Genomic DNA, 27408 nt, shown 5'->3' on the forward strand with positions numbered 1-27408 from the left:
GCTGGATGCTGTGCCACCACCCAGGGACACACCTCCTCGGCTCTGCCTCGAGGAAGGCAACACCGGGAGAACCTTTTTTAACCCAAACGCCCCTGTTTCTGTGCACCTGTGGCTGTGGCGGGGGGGTCCCCACCTAGACCCGGGCGAACAACTTGGTCTGGAGGGGCGACCGCTCCGGTCTCTGCCCCGACCCCTCGCACCCTGGACACACGTTGCCTCGGGCTTCTCTTCGTTTATTTACGTATTGATTTCTAGGGGCTGGGGTGTCCCGCTCGCTGGGGCTGGCCGGGCGGGCACGGCAGCTGCAGGTTCGCCACCGGCCGCCATCTCCTCAGGCAGCGCGGCCCAACGGTCGCCGCACGCCCGCCCCGCCCCCGCGCGGGCACCGCCTGAGACCCCGGCGGCGGCGTCCGGCTGCGGGACCCGGCCCGGTCCGGCGGGGCCCGGCCCGGCTCGGCTGCCTCGGCCTCGGCCTCGGCCCCGGCCCCGGCCCCGGCCCCGGCCCGGCCCGGCCCGGCGGAGAGGTAAGCTGCCACGTGTGTGCGGGGGCGGCCGGCGGGGCGGTGCCGGCCGGTGCGCGGCCCCCGGAGGCGCTCCGGCGGAGCCGGGGTGCTGCTGCTGCTGCAGCCGCTGCCGCCGCCTCCTCCTCCTCCTCCTCATTCTCCCCGTTTCCGCGGGAAGGCGCTGAGGCGGGCGGGGGGTTGGTGCAAGTTCGGCCGGGCGCCGCTTAACGCGAGAGCGGGTGGTCCTGGGGAGGGAGGGAAGCGCAGCGATCCCGCTGCCGTTGGAGAGGGGCAGCGGAAGCCCCGTGAGGCGGCGGCTATTTAAAACAAGACGGGAGTAGCGAAGGGGTAGGAAGTCCCGGGCGAAGGTTGGCTCTGGAAGAGGCTGGAAGCGAGCGGCAGCCCGATTTCCCCGCAGTGCTGTCCCCATCGGGCCCCTCCGCAGTCGTTCACGGCCTTTGCAGCATGTTGCCCACCTCTCCAATAATGAATAAATGAGTGTTTGGGAGACTGAAGTACAGTCTGCAAAGTCCTGCGGTGCCAGCAGGGCCTCGGGGTGCAAACCATGGCGCCGGGGGCCAGGCGGGGTGAGGTGGTGGGGAGCCAGGGGGGCAGAGGCCTGCAGGCAGGGGTGCGGTACGCGGACATGGAGCACCCAGGAGGGCCGAGGCTGGTCAAGCTGAAGGAGCAGATGGCTGATGCTGGGAAGGGGACTGGTGGGAGGCTGCTCCATGTCTAGCAGGCCACGCGTGAGCGTGCGTTGCGGCCGTGGCGGGAGAGGGTGTAGCAGTGTCTGGAAGGATGGCGTAAATTGTGTTTTGGGTCTCGATGGGGAGCTTGGAGGTAGACTAGTCTGGGGCATTATCTGTTACTTTCCAGGCTTTCGGAAAGTTGTTTTTTCAACGCCCCCTTTTTAAAAAAAGTGAGATTTTTTCATGCCCCCTTGCTGATATTTTCAAGGGCCTTTGCAGGGAAGAGACTGATTGTAGAGGGAAAAAGGCTGCCAAATGCACTAAGTCAACAATGAAAAGGGGGTTTGTTTGTTTTGCCAAATTGATCCGGTTCTAGTAATCTGAAGTGTTTCGCTGTTACAAAAGGTAGTTTCTGAAACCGTAGTTTGCAAGTTGATATTGTCCTTTAAATATCTCATAAACAGCTGTCCAAAGATTATTTTTATCTAAGAATTTTTTTACTGTAATATGTTTTGTTTCTTTTTTAACAGTGTTTTAAAGCTAGAGATACGAGGTAACTTCTTCGTAGACAAATATGTTTTCATTCAAAGATTAGCTATTACTAATATTGTCCTAAAAGTGTAAAAATAGTATTTATTACTTCGTGAATGACAACACAAATATTAGAATCAGATCTGCAGCTCGTGATACCCACTCTTTTTGTTTGCCACACATGCTTTTTAGAAATAAACTAATACTTAAGGCCTGTCATTTGTTTGAAAATGAGCCTGAATTTGCATCTGAAGGAGTTAACAGCTATAGAAACGTTGAATTGTGTGCTTGGCGTGGAACAGGGATGCTGTGGAGCTCGTGCACCGCATCCGAAGTCCCTTGAAGTCTGTTGAAATCCAATGCACTCTGATAGGTTTCAAACGAGACCCTAAAATGGAAGCTCGGCCCTATGTCAGTGGCCACCCAGATCCTGTTCCTGCCTCAGAATTAATCTTTGAATATGCTGTAACTCCAATTCTTGTACCAGCCACTGTCTCTCTGTAAGATATTCAAATGTCCTCGTCATCCTATGACAGTGTTCCAGCAAATGCATATAGTTTATGTATACATGTATATATTTTAGGGGGACAATACTTGTAGTCAATGATCTTACTTAAGTGTAACTAAAGGAAGAATTTAACCTACTAACCTCTCCCCCGTTGAGATTTAGGGACTCCAAAAATGTGAGTCTAGACTTGCATGGAAGAAATGTATTGAGGGTTTTGAAGTTCGTCAGTGCTAGTCAGATATCAGCAAGCAAACCTCTAGTCTCAGACAAACTCAAAAGCTCAGGAACTAGTTTCAGTTCCCCCCCACCCCAGTCTCTTCTGACATAAAGTTAATTAGGTGAAATTTCAAGCTAAATGGGCTTTTTTCCTATGCAAAAATATAAAAATAGATCAAATATGAGCTTAGAGTGGAAATTTGGAATCAATTCCCCATCTTAATAGGGTTTAAGTACAGAAATGTATTTGAAGAATAATTTTGGAAACGTTATCATTTTCATGAACTGCTGTTCATCAGTCTGATTATTCTGCATCTTCAGATGCCTCAGAAACATTAGATTTTTTTAAAAAAAGCAAGGCATTTGGTGGAAGTGTAATTTATCGTATGGTTTAATGCAACTGTGATTAAAGTCTACCTAGATTATTAAACAGCCTTCGCCCAAGAAATACAATACCTTTACTAATCAGCTCGGTCGCTAATACAGAAGAGCACGCTGGAGGGAGACGTGCTGTGCTTTGGTGACTTTGTTCTGAAGGGCCGATGTCCAGACAGAGACTAAATCAGAGCAGCTGTGGGGCCGCTTGAATTTGTGGAAGGGATCAGGTAGGTTCCTGCCCACTGCAAAGTACAGCGCTGGGGGTCCCTATCTTCAAAATCTTTATCTATCTTCTGGTATCTCACCCAACCTCTAGACTTGAAGCAGAGGAAGGTAACTTTGTATTTCGTTGTTAATTTATGCAGCTTTAGAAGGTTTAAACCTCTTCACCGTTAACTGGTCATTTCAAAAGGAAGTTTCTGCTAGGACTGTTCCCCCTACTTCACTCCAAGAAGATAGGCTCCCAGAAATTAAGTTTTGGAACTAGCATTTTTAAGTAAGGACCACCTTTCTCATTCCTGCTACTACATTTGTTTGGCCATGTGATTGCCCCCAGCTGAATAAAGAGAATCTCCCTGTGATCCCCTTTCATTTTGGGAAAGGTTGGGGGAGAGGGGGAAGCCTTTTTTTAGGCTGTGCATTCCTTCTCTTTTGCTGAAATGGAATTGCCTGACTAAGGTATTGTGATATTTTCAGATATTTTGCCAAAAAATGCAGAACCCAAAACAAAAAATATGATTGCACCCCTTTGCTAATTGTGTGACACTCAAGCATTTGTCTATCTTGCACTGCATGATGATGGGATACAGAAGCCGACAGCCATATAGATGGCCAGAAAAGGCTTAATTAAGTATTCTGCAGCTGCTACAAATTAGATCAGCATCTGCATCTGTGTAGACAATGAAATTCATGGTAATTTTGAGGGCCAGGCAAAGTAGAGATTTGTTTTGGATAGACCCCTAGCCACAATTCAAACAAAATTCAAATCAAACCTGTTCTAAGGATAGAAGAACATTGGTCAACTTCATCTCGTGTTGCTGAAGGCCACTATGGTTCCCCATCCTGGCTACAGATGAAGATTCCGATGTACCACATGAAAGGCTGCTGTTACGGTACTCCCAACTAGAAGAGGAAATGCCTTTTTTTTTTTTTTTTTTTTTTTTGGAGAAACCCAGTTCTCAGGAGTTTTCCAGACTAGACTTTGAGATATATTTTAGATAGGCACCCAGCTTCTTGGCTGTTTCAATTTGCCTCTATTTCAAATTGCATACCACATTCTGGAACCAAAGTTGGAGTAAATGATATGCAAATTTTAAAGGTCAGTCATCCTGCCTGTTGTAACAGAGTATGCTGTATGATATTTGCAACATAAATTGAGTATTGAATACAATAGCAATAGATTAGTGCATGGAATGAGGGGATAAAGGTACTGTTGACAAACTGTTTTATACAGGTATGCTTGATATCATGCCGATATCAAGCAGTAATAGCTTATTCTCTGGACGTTTTGAGCAAATGCACTGTTTTTGAGTGTTTGTAAACTCTTTGGTGCTAAATTCATGTTTTTGTTTTGCATTTGTACAGCTCCAAACACAAGCTTTGATCCATAAATGTGTTTTCTAAGTGCTGCTGTAATACTGCTATTTCTATTATCAAAACAATAATTAATATAAAACTTTTATTAGACGGTTTAGAGAGGCCTTTTGAAGGTTGACAGCTCTTGTTGATAAGTGAAGAAGAACTTGTAACCTCTGTGGCTGTAAAATGTAATTGCACAATAGTTGGGTCAGCTTTTAGATGTGCTTGTGCCACTTATGTTCGTCTATATTAAAACTTCCATGAGCCTCCAGCTGTGATGTCATTGGTTATAACTCTTCCCATGGAAGCACTTTAAAAAGTTGATATTACCGAGGTTAAAAGGAAACTAAGCCTCAGAGGTCATGTTTGGATATGTACTTTGGTTTAGATGTATTTCATCTGAAGTTATTGTTGCTGTCATATGATCTAGTTTGAGCATCTTTGCACAGCTCCTGGATGGTATGGACAGATTTAAGTCCCCATTTCTGGTCTGTTATGTTCTGCAAGGCTGCACCAATCAGACCAGCAAGATCTGATTTCAGCTATGACTTTACAGACAGCTACACTGACACGGTTAAAGGAGAGGAAACCTGGTCACTAAATGGAAGAAGTTTCTGAAATTGAGGGTTGTTATTTTTGTCAGGCAAATAAGGACCATACAGAGACAACTTCAGTTCTATTTTTATTAACCAGTTAATCTCCAAGCAAATAAGTATTGAAACCTCTTGAACTGACCCATCGACTATGTTGTTACCCTCTCCATTTTTAAACTCTCAGTAATGGTTAAATACATATATTATGGCGGCACTAGCATTTGTCTTTACCTTTTAGATCTACAGCAGTCTGAGGGTCTGTGCTATAAAGCTCCTTTCTGGTAATATCTCTGGACATGACTTAGTAGTCCTCTTGGCTGTGACTCAGATACAGGAGCAAGGGCTGGGGAACAGGTATATATTTGGCAGGGAGTTACGAGATTTTCTAGCTCTTAAGTGAGCTCTTTTGGGGTCTAGATATTCAGGTAGGGTGAAGAGGGGGCAAAAGGCATGTGGGCAGAAATAATTTGAGAAGGACTGTCACTAATGGGGGTAGACAGGTTAAGAATTTCTGGATTAACGTGAGATTCAGCAAGGAGTTCCTGCATCCTTTTTGCAGGTTAAACCCAGCAGTTTTGAAACTATTTAGGGAATAGTTTCTCCCAGGAGCCAAGGAAGAAGTGCTTCTTTGCCCTAAGTGGGAGCCAGTTCCCTCATATTTCTGATGAACAATTCCACCCAAAATCTCATTTCAGCGAGATTGTATGTGCCTAGGATCTAAAGTGCTATCAAAAGCACAGTGGTTGAGGACTGAATGGTTAATGAAGTCAGTCAGTGCAAGGACATGTAATTAAATGGATAGCCATATCTTTTCAAGGGTAGGAACTGTCTCCTGATATACAAGTAGATTATTTCACAATCTCTTCTATTTTTCTCAACATTAGTAGACTCTTCATTAATTTTTATAATTATTGCACACGATATTAATTTGTTATAACCAAGCATTCTTCTACAATAATTTCAAACTCAGGAGATGGATTGATACTGGGGAAAGGGCTATTTGCATATAGTTATATTAGATAGAGAGTAGCCTGCTGCCACTTAAGAAAGTAAAGACAAAATAATGAATGCTGCAGATATCTATAGCAAAAACTGTGGGAACCATTAGTTTTGTATACTTCCGTATCATTATCGGTATAGTGATAAAAGAAAGTAGAGAGAGATGAAAATTACTGGGGGAGAGCTTTTTTTTAATTAAAAAAAACCAAACCAAAACCCAAAACAACCCAAAGGTTTGTTTTGCCCAATTAATCCTTAGCAGCTGGGTATCATACTATTCAGCTTTTAATTTTTTGCCCTGACAGATGTTATCATCTTTCAGGGTACAGTGCATCGGCTACATTAACATTAGATTGAACTTAGTATGCTGTGAGCACAACTTTTAAGTATATATATAGAACTAGCATTACTATATATATTTATGAATGAAGCAGTAATTGCTGTTTCATTCATTCTGTGCAGTTATTTTACATGCTTCCAGCAAACTAGTATACCTTAGCTTAAATCTATATGTTTATCCTTTGTAAGCTGTATTTATTGAACTTGATTTAGAATCCAGTGCCTTCTGAGTTACGCATATAATGCACTGTTGCTTTTGTCTTTATGGAAAATTTCTTAAGTGGTGCTTTCAGAACTTGCCTCATAATGCTAGTTGCTTTCAAAGGAACAAACCCCAGTTTAACTATGCAATAAATTGTTAGTGCTTTCATTGGAGAAGATGACTCGGGTAACTGTTTATGTATGTGTACATTGTGCCAAGGGATATGCTGCAAGGCCAGTCCTCATTACCTTGTTTATGGTGAACTGTACAGTGCAACAGCATTTTTGAAATGGGATAGCAGGGAGGAGCTGCGAGCAGTCGTTGGGAGTGGTATGGGAATGCTGGGGGTGTCTTCACATGGGAGTGGGCCGCAGTGGGGTGCAGGGGTGGGGAGCGGCTGCAGAGCAGTCCGTCTGCAACACCGTCTTCACCACCCCTGTGCAGTCCCTGCAACAGCTCAGGGGTGGTGAAGACCCCAGGCGAGGCAGTGGCTCCGTACGTTGCCAGTGGACTGGCAAGGAGGAGAATTCTCCCCTGCTTCCTAATGTGTATGTGTTTCTTTGATTTTCAGGGGGATGATCTCAGACCAATAACCAATTAGTTTTTGAACAAAAAAATGAATTAATAAAAGTCCACAAAGAAAGTTATATATATTTTGCAGAAGAAGATTTTGCTTACTGTACCAGGGGAAAAATAATTATAAATTTAAAGTGTATATATACATACTTATATATATGTACATGCACACACACACTTTATATACACAGGTGTGTATATATATATACACACACCCCTTAAATTTATAATAGAAATATAAAATGGAAAATTTACATGTTTTAAATGCTCATATAGGAAGCAGTAATTAAGCCAATTCATCCTACTTTCCCCCCCTAATTTTTATCATGCAGTTCATCTTATCTAACTTTTAAATGCAACTTCATTGCCTTCGGTGGAAAGTGCCCAATTTTCACCAGTGTAAGTGAAAGAAGAAGGCACGATGTGCTTTGAAAATACCATATAACTCTGTATGAAAAGCCCTGAATTAACTTTTGAAGAACACAACATAGAGTCATTAAATTGCAATTTTTGCCAGAGCTTTGTGGTTAAATCCCATTTTATATTTACACGCACTATGGAATAACTAATATAGATGTCTTCCTGACACTAAAGCTTGGATTTATTGGAAAAGACAAACATGTGGTTGAAAGCTGAGCTAGACTGTAGCTTTTCAAAATAAAAGAGATAAAAAGATACTTGTAGAATAAACTGCCCTAGTTTACAAAACAGGCAACAGACCTCTTAGTTAATGGGGAATAGCTGGTATGGAAATAAATGAGTATACCAGGCATTTTAGGGCTGATTCTGTTTGTAACTGAAATCGTAGTAAAGCTTCAGTGAATTAAATAAGGTTTTCCTATTTCTTAATCTCACAGTATTTCATTAATAATAGGAATATTTTAGATTTTCACGTAATGTACTTAAGTCTGATGATGAGAAAAATACGAAACAGAAAGACCAACAAAGGGCACTCATTTAAGTTTAGTGGTATAAATTATCTAGTGTGTAATCTCCACCTTTTGCAACATTAAACAGTCTTTTTCTAGAAAAGTAAAACATTCTGTACTGAAGTTTTATTTTACAAAATAGTCTTTTCCCCAAATGCAGTGAAATACAGACTAACTTTATTGGAATTTCGTGAAATTATCCAGGAGTTTGTCACATTAATTACTGTTTCTGAGCCTTTAAAATCAATACAGTAAAATGCTGACGAACTTACAATATACAGAATTAAAGGCTCTAAACCAAAGGCTGTATGTTTTTCTTGGTTAGTGTAGCATGTACAACGTCTAGTTAACTCTAGGGACTGCCGTTACTATTTACTGTCTTCGGATTTAACAGTGCTTGGTTTTAATGGCTGTTTAGGGGATTTGGTTTCCATACATTACAAATGTTATGCATGAAACAGCGATGTTTTACAGGCATTGCTTAGTTTAAAGGCAGCTCTAGTTTTGGGGTTTTTGTTTAGTTTTACGTTTCATACTTCATCTGAGAAAATATCTTTCATATTTAGAGGTTTACTTTATACTTTTTCTAGTAATGTTTTATTCTACTGGTCTTTTATTCTCACGTACAGTAGGATATTCTTGCAGCAAACAAAATTGTGATTATTTTCATGTAGCACATTCCAGAAACAAAAATAACCTCTGCTGCGCTTTTCTTGTCTCCCAAAATGAAGAAAATGGACAAGGATTAAGGCTTGATCTACCTCTGCCGAGGCTGGAGTTCCCTGTCAACTGTACTGGTCCCACACCAAGCAGCCTAGCTGAAAAAATGTCACAGATCAGGGATGTTTAAAGGGGCCTCAGGTATTATTATTCAGCCTAATCTTAGGCTATCCACTGCTGATAAATCATTTATTTTGACACACGGGGAATATCCAGTACAGAAACAGTCTAACTGTATATTGACGTATGATTCCTTTCTTTCTCCCATTAGTGTCTTCTATGGTGTGCATGTGAGTTGTGAATATGGAATCTGTTTACTCAAAAAGATTCATATGGTCAAGTTTTCTGTCTGTTTACTTGCTTAAATAAATGTTTTCAATTTAACACAACAATTTGTAATGAATACTGTGAAATAAAGTTAAAAGAATGAGTTCTTGAAATAGAAATCATAATAAAAATGCTTTTCTCCCCTCCAAAATATTTATTTTAACATGTGGTCACATTTTCCTACATTTTCAGATTAATTGAAATCTTATTGTTCTAGAAAAATAAATCTTTTTTTCCCTTCGTCTCGTTTCCCAGCTCTTACGCAAATTAAAGAATACACACACGGGCATAATTTGTGGTTTTAAAATAAGGAAAATTGTGTAAATTCTTGATATCCTTAAACAGCATCATGCCAAGCAGTGCTCTCATGTAGCCTCTGTTTTGTAATTTACCTTTTCACTGTAGCGAAAGGCAACAGTTTTGTGTGATAATCCTTTGATTACTGAGTTTTGTAAAATGCTGGAAAGACTGTTAATTTCACTCCCTTATTTATTACGAAGTAACCTTATGTTGATGTTCAGAAGGAGTTTCTAAGGCTCTGGAATGTCCGCTGAAGCTCCGAATACCAGGAACAGTCTACAGACAACACAGCCTTTCTATTTATTTGGAAATTACCAGGATAACTCATTTATTTTAAAGGAGGCAGATGGGGGGGGGACACAGAGTACACCCCCAGTGCTGTCTGGCTTCTGGTGTTCCTGTATGTAATCCTCTGTGTTCTTTCCATTCAGATTCATAGAAACAGTTTGAAAGAAACTGCCTATAAATACCCAGCCACTTTCAAGAAACTTTTCTTGGCAACAGAAGCTAAAATCAAGCACCGTATCAAATAAAATGCGAAGCATGCTACAAAGCTTATCTGCTTTCTCTTGAAGAAAGCTTTGCGGGCGTAGCCACGAGCCTGGAGCTGAATCACCCCGTGCTGCAGCAAGCAGAACAACTCCAAAGACTTAAGAATCATTTTTTAACCATTTTCTCTGTTAAAACTCACCAGCGCCCTTCTTCTGCTTCTCCAGGAAGTTGTACCCGTCAGCACCTGCTGAGGGCTTCGTTGATCAAACTGGCAGGTAAAAAAATTCCTGTAGAATAAAGCCAGACCAGCTGGCTTTGAAGAGAAACCCCCCAGTTTGGGTTGTGTTTGCCTCACTCACCCTCTCCTCCTCAGCCCCGGGCTTTTTCTCCTTTGGTTGTTGACCTGTAGGCTGCGTGATGCGGGCGCGCAAGTGTCTGGCAGGCCAAGGGGCACCTGCCTCTGTCACTCCCGAGTAAATTTAGCTGTAAAAGGTATCGCTGACAAACAGACCTTTGTCAGCGCTGGCAAACGAACACAGCATCGCCGTCCCCCTTCAAAGTACGCTGCGCGTTCGAATGGAAAATATCAGATCGGTCGTCTGATCCAGGAATCGCTTCTTCGAGAAGAAGGAAGGCCAAATTGCTTGCACGTGGCAAAAAACTTTCCCCCTTTACATAGATGTTAAAATTGCAGTATTCCAAGAATAATCTCTGAACAAGACGGGGTTTTGTTCTATTAATTGTGGCTGGAAGGAAACTTTTTTTAATGGAAATACAGCACACACATATTTCAGTTCAGGTTATTACACTGTGTTAAGTATTAAAGTTGATTGCCTTTCTTTTCACTAACTCATTGTGCTTTTTTATCCAGAGAAATATTAGAAGACTAAAACCTCTCAAATAGGAGGTATTAATCTCATTCCCAAAATTAGAAAGCATGCAGCGTTGAGAGGCTGCGTGTCAAAATTACATGTTCGTAACACTTACACGGTGGGAATCTAGGAGCCAACCACTTTTAAAATGGGAGCTAAAGTAAATGGAGACTCTTCCGAGAGAAGCGATCAAAACTTGGTGTTCTTGTCCTTATGGGATTAAGGTAAGGGTATTTATCGTTTGTGTCTGCCCCTTGCCTTTTTTTTTTTCCTGGAAGTGGCTTCTGGTGATTTAAATAGAAAGATGTAATTTGCATCAGTACGTCTGCAAATTACCACAAAAAAAAGAGTCGCCAACATAGGTTTGCCAGGATTGGTAGTAGCATACCTAGATACTCCATTTTCTGCTTGAACACTGTCATAAACTCAAACAACTTTAAGGAAAAATTGCAAAAGTGTGTATTTTACTACAATATGCTGTTTAAAAGGAGCAAAACGTTCCTTCTAAAAAAGTGATGAGAAAAAGTGTGGGTCAGGAGCTCTTTGTAAAATAAACAAGGTTCCTATTTACTTACTTGTATAAACAACCACTCACCAAGCTGCATGTCTCTGCAGGGACACCCTTTCAGATAAAAACATGGACCTGATTGGCATCATCCTGTATCCATGGAAACGTTTTAAGTACCTCTCTCTCAATATGTACTTCTCTTATTCAGGGTTTAAAAGCCGAGTACCGAATAAGTAAGTGTTTTTATTTAATAATTATACAGGAGGTACTTTGTGGAAGCTTGGTTCTTGGGGGTTTGTATCTGTCATAATAAAGATCTTACATTTTCATTATATTTGATAAAATCGTGTTTCATTTCAAGCCTCCTATCAGCTCTGAGATTAAAAACAATGTTCAAAAAGTCCAAATGAATGAAAATTCTGAAATTTTTTACGATCCATTACTGTTTGAGAAACGATCATAGTTCATATTACCGTCAGACTTAGGCACTGCTCTCATTGCATTAAACTAGTCTGTTTTTCTGTCTTTCTGAAAAAGAAATAGGAAAAATTACTGAGAAATCAGACTATTTTATTTTGGCAACAGCCATACCCACCTAGTTCATTGTTTAGTGGGTCACAGAAGTTAAGAGCTTAACAATTGTCTTGAAACCGAACCAAAAGACTGAAAATAAAGGAGATGCTTTAGCACAGAAATAAGTCAAGTGCAAAATAATAATTTTCCTAGTAAGATGTGTCTGCCCCATTACTTAGTGAAAATATCAAAGCAAAGAACTAGCAGAAATAAGGGATTTTCTGTCTCCATATTTCCATGCAGAGAAAGAAGCATAGGCATGAACTACATTTGTTTTCAAAACTACCATTCTGAAGAAGATCTTTTGCAGATCAAACGTAGTTATTTCAAAGTCGCCTTGGCTCAAATTCAGAACTCTTTTGGAATTCCACCTATTAACTGGTACAACTGATGTGCGCTTTTAGGGGAGCTTGATTTACAAAGTAAGAAAAAGAGTGATTGCTATCCCTTACTTAATGTTCTGTATGTATTTTTCAAAAATTCTGTCCTAATTTTGTTGACATTTTCTTCACCTGGGCCAGGTTGCAACACTAAAATGCCTTGCTAATTACAACTGCTATCAGGAAAACACGTTTCTTTCTAGAAAGATCCTGTGGTTCTCACTGAAATCCAACTGGTTTAGAGTCTTGGATTGCTAAGTTTGTATCTCTGCATATTATTTTCATTTACTGCCATTACTGTTTTTATTTCCCACCTTGTCTCGACAACCCAGCCCCTGCTGAGTGCAGATGGCACAAATGATCTCTCCACTGATTAGGCTGGAAGAGCCTTTGTAGAAACTCTGCAAAACTTTGCTGTCTAATGAAAGTTGTTACCTTTTCGGATGCTAGATTCTCCATGTCAGGCTTATACTTTTATTTATGTATATGCATGTACAGATGTGTGAAGATTTTATTTAAGAAGTATGATTGTGGTGTGGGCCAGGTGAACCTGCTTGACTTTCTGTCAAAGCTTCAGTGGGTAATCTGCCTGTGGGCTGGCCCATTCATCCTGCAGATTGCCACATGAGACCTGGGATTGTGATTGCTCTCAAGAACTTTTACTCTGAGCCAACTAAGCATATCAGAGAGGTGAGACTTTCAGCCTCCGGGGAAGGATGCAGCACACATGACAATTTTGTACATTTCCCTTCTGTCATGTGCTTGTCCTTGCTACAAGGTCAAGGTTGCTGGGACACTAACTGGGGAAGTAGAAAGAGAGACTAGTCTTAGCTCAGCCCTCTGTGCATTCAGTCTGACGTGGACAAGGAAGCTCTGACCTTGTTCACCATCCTGAACAAATAAAATTTCAGTTATGTACTTGAATGGCAGGATTGCTCAGGTGCACTGCAAAATACAGCGATGAGTGGGCTTGACCCTGCCGCGCTGAAATTGGGGAAACGAGATTTGCCCTGTTGCCCCTATGGAACGGGCAAAAATCTGATTCTTCTTAGCCACAGATCTCGGGGAAAGAAAGGGATGAGGAAAATTGATAGTTGTATCACTTGGGCATATAAATCTTCAGCTAAGTAATATGTTCTCAGTTTTATGATTTTTAGCTTTTTAATCCAAGATGTCTTTTTTCCTAGCATTTGTTAAAGAATCACTTCCAAAATGCTAGAAAGTCAGCCTGAGCATATTGCAGATAAAATCTGTCTCCCTTCTCCATCACGTAAAATAGAGATACAACATTTGGCCTATATTCAGTTTTTCAGGTGCTAAAAAGCTATGACAAAACTGCACAGATCGTATGATAATGGGCATATTATACAACTCTAGATCATCATATGCCCAACTTATTATTACTATTTTAGTTTTCCACAGACCACTTTTATAGCACCATAAACTTACATGCACTTCACAAACATAAAGGCTCATTGCATGCTTTTTGAATTTATAGATCAAATACAAATAAGTGGGGAAAAAAACAGGAAAACATTTAAGAATACAGCAAAGGTGTAGGCAGTATTGCTGTGGAAAGAAAAGTGAGCTGGGTTGTTTGAAGGCTTTTAAAGATCATCATCGGGCTAGAATGTAGACAAGGAATTCTCCAAGGAGCACCTCATGTTGTTTGGGAGCCATCAGAGCGAAAACGAGCCCTAAATTCTGACCCTGCCATGCTTGAAACACACCCAGCTGAAAAGGTCTGAGAAAGAAACCTGACTGACTAAAAAGCAGCTGCATTTGAGGAACTTGTACACAGCAAAGATGGCTCAAATTTGGGCTTGAAAAGGGGTGGGAAAGCTGAAGACAGAATCTGCTTCCACTGGTAGGAGCAGACAGTTGTCAGGAAGGAAATACACAGTTACAACAGCAGTGTTACTGTGTGCAAGCGTGAAACCCCCAGTTCATAAATGTATGCAAATACGTGCATAACTTTAAGCCCAGCACTAAACATACGTGTGTGAAGTTGCATGTGGCCTTCCCTGTATCGTTGTGCAGAGTCCGAAAGCGCAAAGAATGTAGACATAGATTTGGCAAGTGAGATGGAGGGCAATGTTATGTACATTTTCGTAATACAGAAGAGGAGCTGGGATTTTGTTCCTGAAGAGAAAGTAAATTGCAGGTTATACAGACAGTAGGGGTGTGGTACGAAAAAAGTGAGTTAGCTGCGGCATTGTGAACAGTTTTGAGGGAAGGGTGTAGGGCAGGGTTAAGGCAGATAAGGTGAGATGACTGTCCAGTTAAGTGGCTGTTAGTGATGAGGAGCCACATTTCAAAGTAGAAGAACTTTATTTAGGAAACAAGTTGCACAATAAAAGTTCAGAAACATGTAGGTCCATAAGTTTAGAAACGGCATGGAGTAAATAGTGAGATAGGAGGTGGAGAAGGAGTCAGAAGGAAGAGATGGTGTTTAAGTAGGAATAATTCTGTTTGTGGTAGTGGCTGTTGGTAGGCAGAGGAAGATGCATGCCGTGTTGCAGAAACCGATTTGGCAAAATGCAGCTGAAGGCAGGGAAAAAGATAATGGTGGAATCATAGAATACCAGGTTGGAAAGGACCTCAAGGGTCATTTGGTCCAACCTTTCTTGGCAAAAGCACGTCTCTGAGAGTGGGGAAAAGAGAAAACTTGGGAACATGCTTCTCTACTTTTCCATTTTTTATGTCCTGAAATGAAAGCAACTTTTCAAAAAGGAAGATTAAAACCACTGAAGGGGAAGGGTAGACAGGTGAATGAGAGAAGAACGTGACCTTGCAGTGAGTTACTGGTTCTGCTGAAATACTGTGTCTAAGAGAACCGTATACACACCTATACAAGCACATCAAATGACCCTACCTCTAGATTTTCTTTAAAAGATTTAAGGGAAACCGTGGGGAGAAGTTATTAACGTAGGCAGAGGAAGTAATTTCTGACACATGCAAGAATACTGAGTAGCCCGTGTGCTTGTGTAATATAATATGCAAAGCTATATACAGGCAGGAAGGGATGAGGTGACACGGTAGGGCCCAAACTTGGCTTTTCATGCAGAGCAGCCTCTGTGCAGCTCGGTGCAGGCTGTAGCACTGCCTCTGTCACACCAGGTTCTCATACAAGTGCTAGATGACAGGCTGAGTCAGTAAGTTCCAGGAACTACAAACACCTAACTCACAACAAACCTCTGTCTTATTAGATTTTGTCGGAGTAAAAAACCGAAAAGCGGTTCTGGGATACACGTGAATAGATCTATACCATTGCACTGAAGGAGTGAAAGCAGTGCGAGCAGCTGCAGTCTGTGGGAACTCAGGTACGTATATGCCATTAATTTAAATGTGCTCCAGGATTCTGTCAACAGAGGAAAGAGAGGAGAACTTCCCCAGGAATGTTTACTGCAGAACAGTTACACTGATTATAAGTTACTTTAAAGTAATAAATTAATAGTGACCTTCTCTGCCAAAGTATGATTTATTACAGACTGATCTGCTTTTTTGTATAACTGTTTTACATACTAATTGCCAGTATAGTTGCCCAAGAATTGAAATATAAATATGATAGGGAGTGATTCATAGACAGTATCTAAAAGCAAAACCAAAAACCTCAAAATGTTACAAGCTTTTAGAACTAAAACATTTTAGTGCAAATCAGAAATATGGTGTATTGTCAAATTAATTATTTGAAAAGGAATATTTATAATAAACATTGGAAAGGATCAGCGGAATAAAGGGCTTCGCTAAACATTCCCAGTTTCATGTAAAAATGATTCAACTCCTGTTCCTGCAAGCCATTTTTCATATTTTGCTATTGTCTCCCAAACTCCTGCAAGCTCCAGTTTTGTTCTGTTCAATAGATAAGAGATTTGTTTTGCATTTGTCCCGGTGTCTACAGAAGATGCTTACTAATAAACAAGTAAATGGGCCTCCTTCTTGTTTTAGGCCTTTCATACTATGTGAACAGTTGCTTTGAAAGCTATTATTTTAGGTGGATCTGGTACCACTGCCATACACAAGATGGCCTAACATTTCTGTCTGAGATTTCTTATTGTTTGTGAGTTGCCAAATTTTAACCATGGAGATTTAAAGTTATCCTTTCTGAGTATGTGCTTTATCCTATTTCTTTTAGAATGATTCAGCAGTTACTTGAAATGAACAGGAGGAGAGGTATTCTAGATTACATATGTTAAAAAAGCATGTAAAGTTGTTTCACTGGGAATCTCTAACACCTACAGATTTTGGAATAATGGAGGAAGTTCAGGGAATGTACCTGATGCCTGCCCAAATGGCATATCTGCCCAAGAGAAATTCACCAGGAAAATAACAGGTCGTGTATGCTTGTCTGAGGCTTCAGCTGGGAATCTGGCACCAAAGAAGGGGAGGAAGTAATTAAAAGCAGTTGGCATGCTTATACACAGAGCCAGCTTAGAGCTGCGTGGCAACTAATTCTGGTATTTGTGATTTTTTTAAGCAGTGGACATTATATTATCACGGAATCTGAGGGCTTACTAAGGTGCACACTACACTGTGCATGTTTTGCCTTGTATAGGGGCAGATGTGTCAGCTGCTGTCCACTCCTTTTCTGCTCGGTCTCAATTTCTAGTGCAAAAGGATGAATATCTAGGTTGTTCTTTCTGTCTTTACTCCTTTTTCCTGCTCCTTGGAATGATACAGGGAACTAACCTCACCTTGACTTCCTCTCTTTGTCCCACCCTCCCAGCTCTTAGGGTGGCTGCAAGCATCGTCCAGCCTTCCAACTAGTAGGCAGAAAAATTTCTAGTAGAATTCATACATTCTGAAGAACGGAGTTTTGCAGTAGCCACTTGTATGTACAAAAATGTAATTCCAATCCTCTTGTTTTTTGGCTTTAATGTACCATATTGAGACTGAGACAAAACTGCTGCCTCTAAGAGCCACTGATTTGGACAATTATCCAAAATCAGATTATAATAAATGGCAGTCTTAGGAATTCTGATTAACCTCTAAATAAATGTTACTTTAGAAAAACCCTGTCAAATGCATTAATGATAAGTTGTGAAGTAGTAGTTATTGCAGGCATGGCATTATAGATAACGTAGTTAATTGATACCACCCTCTCAAACATGTATAGCACATCAGCTGCCATGAAGCTGGAGTGATTATAATAGTATTTACAACAATTTAAATACATCAGATAAGATGTGTAAAATGGAAACCTGGGGTGCTTAGTATGATCAACTCACTTGGTCATTTAATGACTTTACTTTGGGCAAATATTGCTTGGCCATTAACACTTCCAGCTTTCTGATAAGGTAAGTATATACTGAGCTGCTCTAATTAGATTTTAAGGGAATGTCATGTGGTCCACGTTGAAGACTGTAATTAGTCCAATTAGTCTATACAGGGTGAAGTAATCAGTCAGGTCCAGGGATCACCCGGAGAGCAGAGTAAGGAGTAGCAGGAGGTGGGCCAGGGCCAGGGCCAGGGCCAGGGCCAGGGCTAGAGATGAGTCTACAGCATGGCTCCTCAGTCCATCCAGGGACAGGGTCAAAGATGGGACTGGTGACAAAGCTACGACAAAGCAGGGGCCTATCCAGGAGACAGCTTCCCACAGCAAAGGTCTGGTGTCCATCCAGAGACTACTACACTTAAAACATAGCTCTGGCTAATTAAGACGCTGGGCTGAGCTTAAATGGAGCTCATGGGTCTGGGGGCACACGTGTGGGGGCAGCCCCAGGGGAGGCTTATCGGGGCCATAACAGCCTGTTAGGGCAATCGGAGCCTTGACAGCTCCTTCCTTTCCCTTATCAATACTTGCAGTCATAGAGTTCACAAAATGCATCTGCCTGGGTCACCTTTCCTCATGATGGTCCTAAGGAACAATGTGTTTTGGATGAGTTCCGGTTGAGATTACCAATGGGAGTGGAAAACATGTCCTTGTCTTGCAGGTGTGTTTGCAGAAATGCAGTAGAGGTTGTATATGCAGGCTCTAGGGAAGAGTGCCATGGCTTTGGTTTTTTAGGGGAGGAATGACACTGTTTGATGAAGAGTCCTAAGTTCATCTAGTTTCAAGCATGGCTGCAACCCTCATCAACAAGTTAGGAGTACATAAGATGTGTTGATGATATAGCTGCAACAGCTCCATTGAGCCAGAGGGAGGTTTTTTCAACAAGGTGAAGGTGTTGGCAGAATGAAAAACTGGGAAGCATGGAGAGGACAGCCAGCACCAGCCACTTCATCATCTCGCAGCACATGAGTCTAGGTGAAAGGATTAGTTTTTTGGGGAAATTTTCTGATCATAGCATAGATAAAACAACAGTTGCATGACAAAAAAGAAGAAGAAGAAGAAGAAGAAGAGGAAGAAGAAAGAACAGTAGATACCTGTGTTTCTAACTTCAGCAATGGTGGAAAGAGGGTGCCACCTCCCAGGAGAGAGCATCAAAAAGTGTCTTTTCACCCAGGAAACTTCTGTACCTGCAGCTAATCATCCCATACATAGAGAGCGGTGTAATTCCATTGTCATGGAAATCCAGGTATTTCATGACCTGGATAAAACGTGTAGTCTGCTGTTTGGCTGGAGGCTTCTAGCCTACAGTGACAAGATAGAGATCAGCCATGCCTGAAGTGGACCTTCTGCTCCTGGTTACAGGTTTTGCCCATCTTACCCCTCGGCATGCTAGGTGGCACAACAGTCACAATTTCTGTATCTCAGCCAGGCTAATCACTTGATATGGGGGCAGTGGGGTGAGAGGAAGGCTATCAAGTACAAATTAGATCTGCTGAAGTATGGCTTGGATGTACTCGCTTCTGGCACAAATGAATTAGGGAGGGTAGAGTGACAGATTTGACCCACTTGGTCCAGCAAATGCAAACCTAGAGCTACCAAAGACATGTAAGCATAGCTATGAGAGCTTCAGGGCTCCATTCTCTATCCCTGAGATCACAGATTATGAAATATAATAGGACATCCTTTTCAGGAAATAAATAACTTCAGCTTAGCTTCTTCCTATAAATGTTCTGGGCAAAGGCTATGGGTGTAGCTGCTTGAGAAAAGGATTTGGAATGCTGTTGGGAAAATAAAGCTGAGACTAAAACCTCAGGCTACAGAATATGCTTTGTAAATGCTGTTTTTTGAGGAAGAATTTGCAGGTTAATGCAATTATTTTGCTGGGCTATTCTGCCAATTTAAGCCAGCTTACTTACACCATGAGATCAATTTATGACCCTCTAGTTAGGAACAGATCTTGTCGATTTTCAAATGAAAACTACTAGTCTTGAAAATGCCACCATTCTGGTAAGGGTAAAATACCACTATTTAGCCCATAAGTATAGTCAAAATAGTGTGAAATGAGCCCAAGTCCTGTATTTTCTCTAGGTTGCCTTGAATGAGGTTTTTGCTATATATAAAAGCAGTTCATAATTTCAAACAGGGTTTTTTTGTTTGCTTTTTTTTAAAGTAACATGACGGATTTATTCAAGTAAAAGTTATCTTGCTTCTGAACCCTGCTCCCCCCAGCCCTGAATAACAGAAAAGCCAAAATCTCCATAAGGAAGCAGAGCTGTTCTGCGAACACTAATGTGTTCTTACCACTTTTGTCAATTATATGAATTTGTTTTCCGGTATTAAAGCCAGCATGAAGGACTACTTTACAGTGAATAAAGTATTCAGTCTTAAGTGCTAAGAACAATTTTTTAAGCTGAAGTTTTTCTTTTGAGAGTTGTCCAAGGTTTCATTCCATGACTTCTTCCTAAAGCTACGGCTACATAAATCAGGCCAGAAGCATACCTGTTTACACAGCTGTGCCAGGGGAATGGTGCAGGAACTTCACCTTGCCAAGGGAAGGATTGCACCCTGGCAAGGATCAACTCCCTCTCTCATTCCTAACTTCTTTCTCAAGGCTGATGAGTAATAATTTGTGTCCTAAGAGCAGAAAATGGGGCAATGCCCCTGACTGATCAGCTGTGATTTTCATGGCTGACTGAGAAGTAAACTTCAAGGAAAGGTGTTTTTTCTTCTTGTTTTTTGTCTTTGTGAGGACAAGGAGACAGCCTCTCATCTCTTTGGGAATGCTTGAACATAAGATTACTAATGGGAAACATTATACACAGTTCCATCTATATTTTCCCAGTCATTTTCCATGCACCAATCCTCAGCCAACACAACTGGCATCACTCCCACTGAACAGACACTAATTTACACCAGCTGAGGTCCTGGATCTTATGTTACTTTTATATTCATATACTATAGTCTGGGAAATGTCAATAAAGCACGCAGGTTTTAAAATGGACAAGATACATGAGCGCAACATAACTATTTTACATAAGAATCAGAACTGTTAGTTATGGCTGGCATATTATGATACACTTTCTTTATGACCCTATCTTAAGCTGCAGCTCACTTGACCTAAATTCTGCTGCAGTTTTCTGTTGCAAAAGATTGAGAATTCAGGCCCTGCTGCAAGTAAATTTAAAAAAATTGAAGTCTTTACCAAAATGATAGGATGAATTCAGCATTGTATGGCATTTAATCTTATATTGCATCCTATTGATTTTATGCCAGACTTAATTTTTAATTTTTAAGTGAGCTGCAGGCTGCAATATTGGTACCAAGAGTTGTCGGCACAATAAACAGAAGGTTTGGGGAGTAGATATGGGGAATTTGAAATTTATCAAATTTGGCAAGAATATGAAGATGGTCTGGGAAGCAGAGATTAGGATAACAAGCAGCTGTGAAATACTGAGCATCACTGGCCATTTGAATAATGGCTATCAAGTTTTCTGGTTTAATTAACAATTAAAATCAAGGGGCAGTTCATGCCTATTAGAGCCATACACAAGGCTGCCTGCAAACTTGGGCACGTATCTCTGCATGACTTTATTTTCAGTTAACATCTGGAAGATTTTCTTTGCCACTAAAGGCAAACCCCCCTCTATTTTAGTTTTAAAAATGACAGTCTGCATCCTGCAGTGTGTGTCTGCAGCAGTGGGTGGATTCTCTGGCAAATTTAATTGCCACAGAATCACACAGGGCCCTGACTATTACCAAATGCTGTGTGATAAACAAACACAGAAACTTATTTTACTAAAATATTCTCTTCATTTAGTACTTAAATACACTAGAAGTGGCCTTTTGAAAAGTGTAGGTCATGGAACAACAATTGCTATTGGAGTCTCTGGAGTGCTTCATTGTTTATTTAACTTGACAGCAGGCTAGCTACAGCTTCACAATTTAGATCATTTATTTTTATGGTCAAAATGTTTGTACAGTAGCAAAACAGTTTAGCATATCTCTGCAATGGGATAGTGCCTCATTCTGCAGCTGGTCTGGCTTTCTTTAGTTCAGGCTTCATGCAGAGTGGGTGCTTCAGGAACCTGGCAAACTGTTAAATCAGCAGTGCTTTGCCTGTTGTGCCAGTATACTTTACCCACAACGAGGAAACCTTGGGAAGCTCATTTCAGTATGATTTTCTAGTGTTTCAGGTAGCCCTGAGGGGAGAAAGAGATGTACTCTTTGATTTCTCTTGAATAAAAGAGCACGCAGATATGAAGGTAGAATTCAAAAGCCTCCTGAAGCAAAGAAAAGACAAAGCTATTAATGGTGGTACTCTTCTTTGTGTTATACCAAAGTGCATCAGTGAATGTAAGGAGTTAGCTAGTGATATGAACATTTCACATTCATGGAGTCTTGGGGCAGTCAGTAACAGACCTTATCTCAATCTTTGGTAGCCTTCTTCACCCTGTGGTTATGAAGGGCTCAGATATTTTTCATGTGCGCTCCCAACATCTTTCTGAGATTAGTAAGTAATATGTGATAAATCAAAAGGAAAAATAAAGTCTCCCTCTGCTTCCTTTAGTGCACTTTCACTGACATGCTAGGAGAGTATAGGAAGAAGAACAGGAAGAAGGACGAAAGGAAGGTTATTTGTAGATGCCTTATTGGAAGGGATCTCATTTGGTCTCTATAGCACAGGATTACATGTCCTGGGGAGAGACTCAAACTCCTCTCAGGAGCTTTTGGTAAGGAACCAAGAGTTTGAGCAACAGTGGACATGCTGAACAGAGAAAGACACATTTGTGGTGGTCCTTGCCTCTGCTAGCTTCTCTGAAGCAAGCAGAGGTGTTTTGGTATCTCTGGGTATTACTTATCTCTTCAGTGGCAAGTGGACAAATGGGCTAAAGTAGCAGCAAATACTTAGCTCACTAGGGCTGTCTACAGACACAGTGCCCCACATGTCCCAGTGGCAGACAATGAGTCCTCGTGCAGTTCACAAGAAGGCGGCGAGGTCTTGGTTCCATGGGTCCAGACACCAGCTACCAGCTTGGCCATAGGTAAATTTTCCCTTCTTGCAAATTTGCTATTTGTTTAGGCTGAGTGTGCATGCAAAAACCAAGGCTCTGATTTTTTCAGCTAAGACTGGATGTTTTTTTATCCTCTAAGAGCCCCATAAGATTGGCATTATCCTGTAGCAGTGTCACAGCCTGCAGTCATTTAATGCCTCTTCTTGTGGGGCCAGGATTCCACGCCCAAGTGCATTTAGTAGGTCAGTACAGTAATTTTAAATGTCTTTCTTTCAGTCTTTTGCCATCTTCAATTATACCTTTCCACCCTACTATTTGTGTAATTTTCTTCTGTCTGAAGTCTCTTTACTGTTGTTCTCTATTGCACAGCATGACAAATTACCCATCAAGCCATATCTTTTCAGCCCAGAAATGCACAGTAACACAGAGTCATGGCATTATCACATGTTGTGCACTTTATTTCCTCACAGTTCATTCAAGTGTGTCACTTTATTTTCCTGCTTCCTTTTGTCATCATGAAGATTAACCGTTTTATTCTTCCTAAACTTTAGGAACAATTAGAAATGCATTACACTGTAAGCTCAGAGCAACACCTATACAATTCTGCATAACTTAACGCTTCTCCTGCATGGCAAAACCACGTCCATGATTCTAAGTCTTTGCAGAAGCCAGTGCTTTCACCCTTATTATACAGCTTAGTAACCTTGGCTGTGGGCAAGAGAATTATTTGTAGCCTCTGGCCACCAACCAAATTAACCGTGAGACGCCATTCACTTTGACAGTGTGCACTAGATTCTCTTGGGAGTTATGAAACTCTCTGGGCCTAATGTGTACTGTGCCCACAATCCCTGCTCTCCCTCCTCTCCTTCCCCCCTCCCCTTTAATTCAAGATAAATACCAGTAATTGTACAGCTTGTGCCGAGATATCTCCCAGGCATTGCAAGTATGTGTTAGAAAAATCAATGGGAACAGCTCAGAGCATCAACAGGGCTACCGCTGATACATACATAAAATGCATCTTTAGAAATTGTGATTAAGATAATACTGAGAAAGTTTGTTGTTAGAGCAACCGGTCTCTCATTAGCATTCCATGGGGACAGTGCAGGAGTTCAGGGGCCGGTAGCTCCCGCAGCATTCATGCACAGTCTGAAGAGAACCGCAGGAGTAAATGCAAAGCTGTCCTCATAATGTATATCTGAGATGTGAGACAGGATCTGTTTGGGCGAACATGCCCCGTTCTTTACAAAGTATTTTATGGATCAGTAGGAAGAATGGCTGATTGAAAGGGAGAGAAGACACTTCTGTAAGGCAAGCTAGATTAGGATTAGGACTTCAGGTAATCAGAAACAGCACTAACCCTGTGGGATGAAATTTCATTGGAGATAACTTCAAGTAGTTTCAGATTGTTATTAACAAAATGCTGACTGATTAATATGTTAGATTTTATGATTTTTTAAAATACTTACACCTAGGGAAGTATGAAAGCAGAATATAATAAGCTGAAAGTGTTGTGGTGCCAAGGATGCCAAGAGCCATTTGCAGGTTTATGTTAGTGGTCCAGTAACTTGAAGAGTGGCAGATGCTAAGAGACTGGTCTTGAGATGTTCTGGAAGAGCTGAGCACTGCCAGTTGCTGGTATAGGCACAGGTTAGGCACCAGTCCTGTGTGTAAATTAATCTAATCCTAAATAAGGTTTCTGTCCCACTCTCTGCAGCATTTTACCATATACTTTGTAGTATTTACCTATGCCATGCCTATTCTGAGCCTTTCATGTTGGCTTTTAAAAAATCCCAGGTATCAGTTAGCATCACACATAATTTAATTCTGATTCTTTTTTCAAGCATATCTTTACAAGTTCAATGGCTAGATTAGTATAGAAAGAAAAATGCATGAAGAATTTAGAAAAAGACTGACTTTTAAATGAAAGACAAAATCTTTTTACTTCAGTTTTTGCGACTTTTTGTGAAAATTCCCCGAATTGGTTTAAATGGGACTGGAAGCTCTGGCTGTTGCAGTTCATTTATCTTGTAATGTTTTCTAATCCATTTTCTTTAGAGTGTCAGGTAGGTGCTTGTAATAGAAAATCCAGCTCCAGTATATTTCTCCATATATCCCCCGTACGGAAATTTGTTACTGCAGCTGATAAACAGAATTATACAAGCTTTGTCACACAAATCACATTATAAAAGGTTCCAAAAAACTTGACAATGTTGACAGTTGTTTTCAGCAAATGGCTGCTTTACTGTAGCACTGTCAATGTTGATGTCCTTGTGCACATGTAAAAGAGCAATGTGATTAAGGCAAGCTTGTCCATGCTAGATATGAGCCAAGTTTTCAATCTCCTCATGGCACTGAAAGATTGCTCAGCTGTTGCAGATAAGGCAAGAATAGCTAGCAGATTTCTGCCATTAAAAAAAAAATCCTTCTCTTTGGGCATGCGTCTATAGGAATTTGTAACATCTGCTACTGACCTTAAGTTCTAGATAAGGACAGCTCGTATTTGTAACTCAAATTGATATTACTTGGTTTAGATGATGTACTTCCAAGAAGATTACTGAAGTATCTTTGAAAGAAGAGATTTGTCTAGACAGCAGTCTAAAGCATGATATACTTTTGTAAAGTGGTACAGTAGTGAATTATCACCATTCCTCTCATGCCACTTACCACTGCAATTTATGTCCACCTTATGTTGGATTTAATTTGGACAAATAATCTATATTGTCTTTTGTTCTGAGAATATTTCATATTTGTGTATGAAAATCGATGCATGTGCCCTACCTAGAACATCAGTCATCTTTTCCAAATTTTTTTTCTCATTATCAAGTAGATGAAAGGAGTGGAAAACTCAGTTCTTTAGCCAAAACTTTGTCAAGGGAAACGGGCCTGAGTTAACACAGTCATATCTTCCATCCTATTGACCCTGAATTCTTTATGTAAGATGTCAAAGCCATGGGACTCAGCAGATTTGTTGTCATGTCTGGGTGTGGAAATAGTGGGAAGAAGCCAATTTCAACAACATAATCTTATAACAAACCCATGGGGATTTTCTCGTATAAATTAGTGCAGACTTTGTTAGTCTAAACATACTCAAATTTCCATTTTGTATCTACTAAAAACTCTTTTGAAAAGCCTGGGTTTCTGGCAAGAGCCTGAGGGGGAGGAGGGTGTGGATTTCGGGTTGGCTCAGGGTGACCAGCTGTGCGTTTCCCCAAACATTCAGTGCGATGCTCTGCACATCTGGGAATATCATAGATGGGTCTATGCCTCTATGAGATGATATGGGAAAATCTGTGAACTGAAGCTATCTATTAATGGCTTTTCTGACAAGCTTGTACAGTGACAGAGTGTGGTACTAAAGGGCAGCATTTGATAGTCTTTAATTACAAAACCATCCTTTCTCTTCTTGCAACCCAGTGACATGTTGCCTGTTCTCCAACCAGAATCTGAAACAAATGTCTGAAACAAAAGTCTTGTTCACTAAACAAGCCCAATTCAAGCCCAGAAAATGGTCCACTTTCTACATTAAATGAGGCAGGAGTCTGATTGATAGAGATTTATGATACGGTATTTGAAGAGCGTGACATAACGCATACAAACAAGGGGGGAAGGAGATAATTTAAACATGCATTCCTGACTTTATGCTATAAGACTTTATGCTATAATGTAAACATCCGTATAAAAAAGAATCTTATTACGGGAAGTCATGGGCAGCCTTAGCTATGGGCAGCACCACCTGTGCCTCCTATAATTACCAGGTTTAAAATAAAAGTTATAGCAAGTGTAACAAACAGGGCTTTGCTCTTAACAGAAACCAATATTAGTTTTGCATTTTGCGTCATTAGGGTAAAATTAGGTGCTGCAATAAAAGCCACATTGCAGGAAGATGTGTTCATTTTTATGTCACCTTGTGAAATTCAAGGTGACAATACACTTCTTTCCTCCTGCTGTCTCAGATAAAGGTTCGTACCCCGATACTCCAGACTCAGAGAGTAGCAGCTTGACTCATATTTCGTTCTCAGGCTCTCTAGCTGAAAACCTAAATCTCATAAATGAAGGGCTGTAATTATCAGCTAGTAAATCTTTCTATCAGTGGTTGTTCTTTAAGGTCAATTAGAGTGAAGAACATTTCAATCTGGATGTATCACGGGGGAAAATCTTTCATGCAGAATGGATGAAATGGAAGTGCTTCTCCCTGTACCCGTCTGCTCTCTGCTTTTGTGTGTTCCTCCACTACAGCTGCATGCATTAGCAGGCTGACTCCACTTTGAAAACCTTAAGCCGCATTCTTCAGAACAGTTGCTTGGTGTTGGTCGGATTTCTCTGCAGCCCTTTTTTCCATTTGGAGCCACCGAGGCTGACACATAGTTTCCAAGAACTTCAGCATGTCTTCTGTCTCCTGAATCGTCTCCTGAATCCCAAATATTTCTCAAGTAGCTAGCAAAAGAATATCCAGATAATCTTCAGCCTGGTGATACAAGCTTTGAGAAGAAAGCCAGATGGGTCTAAAAATGAATTGTAAAGTAATTATTTCATTTTATGTTAACTCGGTGTCTTTAATAATTGTGTACTTTCATTGTTACAGTTAGAGCATTCATGAGATCTAAAGAGACTATGAAATCCCACTAATTCTAGGACTAATAACAGCTTTTGTTGGTCAGACTGTAAATGATATTGCATGATGATTCATTTGAAAAAGCAATAATGCAGCTTGAAAAAATAAAGGATGAGCAATAAACTAAAACAATAGAGCTTGTTGCCTTTCAGAAAACAACACTTTTTCATTCCTGACCTAGGTTTACTTTTTACCCCCTTCTTTAAGCATCCTTTACATTATATACTAAAAATAAATGCATTCAAGGTTCACACTTTAAGTCCAAAATTACTGCCTTTCAGATCCTTTATTATCCT

At 40.8% G+C, this 27408-nt stretch overlaps 2 long non-coding RNA genes across 2 annotated transcripts; both read left to right on the plus strand.

The window, feature by feature from the left end:
- The first annotated feature begins 300 nt into the window (after positions 1-300).
- Positions 301-10544, plus strand: LOC140651365 (uncharacterized). The gene is made up of 3 exons (XR_012042366.1): positions 301-524; positions 8776-8905; positions 9823-10544. It is a non-coding gene; the product is annotated as an uncharacterized lncRNA (long non-coding RNA).
- A 1619-nt stretch (positions 10545-12163) lies between these two features.
- On the plus strand, positions 12164-27033 carry LOC140651366 (uncharacterized). Its single transcript, XR_012042367.1, has 3 exons — positions 12164-12258; positions 15426-15539; positions 26737-27033. It is a non-coding gene; the product is annotated as an uncharacterized lncRNA (long non-coding RNA).
- Positions 27034-27408: the final 375 nt, after the last annotated feature.

This window comes from Ciconia boyciana, chromosome 4 (genome assembly GCF_034638445.1).
Source record: "Ciconia boyciana chromosome 4, ASM3463844v1, whole genome shotgun sequence".
In the NCBI taxonomy this organism is placed as follows: domain Eukaryota; kingdom Metazoa; phylum Chordata; class Aves; order Ciconiiformes; family Ciconiidae; genus Ciconia; species Ciconia boyciana.